This window comes from Octopus bimaculoides, chromosome 12 (assembly GCF_001194135.2).
Source record: "Octopus bimaculoides isolate UCB-OBI-ISO-001 chromosome 12, ASM119413v2, whole genome shotgun sequence".
NCBI lineage: Eukaryota > Metazoa > Mollusca > Cephalopoda > Octopoda > Octopodidae > Octopus > Octopus bimaculoides.
Genome location: NC_068992.1, coordinates 7606080 through 7607343, shown reverse-complemented (window position 1 = coordinate 7607343; position 1264 = coordinate 7606080).

Below are 1264 nucleotides of genomic sequence, written 5' to 3'. Positions count from 1 at the left end.
TTAATCTGTAGCAGAGGTAACATACTTGCCTTCTTTCACCATAGTTGTCAAAGAGTCAAGATGTATCTCCCTTTCTCTACTTGGCATTTGCCACACAGGTAGCATTCTTCTTGTACCCTCTCTACTCAGCAAGAGGTAAATTCTCTTACTTTCTCTCTTTTTACTTCAGACTTGTAGTCATAAATGACAATGCACTTTCCCATATCACCTGTTTCAACATAACTGTAATATATATATGCAAACTATACTATTTGAATCCCGAGCAACGCTGGGTATCTCTGCTAGTTAATAAAAGTTGTGCGAGAACTTTGATTCCAACCTGATGTTAAGACACTGTGTAAAGAGACATGGTCTGGTAGCACAGAAGCTAATGAACCAACTATGCCATTTACTTCACCATGGTTAATATAATGTTAGAAACACACTCAAGTTCATCAAAATGATTATACTCATCCCCTTATAAAAAAAAAACCAATGCGGGGAACATATTTGAGTGAAAATGAATGAACACTCAAGAAAATATAACTTACCAATGTGGAATGAAGTTGCTGTGTTGATAGCTGATAGTGAAAAAGAAGTTCATCAGACTGGAAGAATGTTGATCTGCAAGTTCTAAGCAGAAAACAAAGCCTGGAAACATTTAGTGATTCTCATTAAGCCTATGATCCCATGATGTACCCATGCTTTTCTCCTGATGGCATCTTGACATACCAAACCAAAGAGGTAACAGAAAAATGACTTGTCTTCTGTTTTATTGATTTTGAATAATGAAGGAAGCAAGCTCACAGAATATTTTGCATCATAGACAGCATATATTTCAACAGTTCTGTGTAGATCAAAACACCAAAATTCAACAAGCTCATTTGCCGTATATTCAGAACAATCAACAGAGCCTACTAGCTGGCCAGCATAATGGTTTTGCAGTCAGTCAGAGCAGGTGAAGCTGGTTGAACAGGAAGACAATACATTCTGCCAAGTATCAGGTCATCCCATAAGTTCTGTCCGATTTTACCTTTTTTAAAATTGAATGAAATTTAATAGTATTTTAGAATGTCTAATGGAATTAAAAATTATTTTTATGCATTTGTGTACATTTAAACTAATTAAATATTATTTTACAGAATAATAGAATTAAAATTTTTTTGATTAAAACCCTTTCTAACATGGAAGTATCCAAAGAGCATTTGAGGCACATAATGCTTTATGAGTACAAAAAAGGAAACTCTACAGCCGAAGCGACTCGAAACATACTCAGTTTATGGGA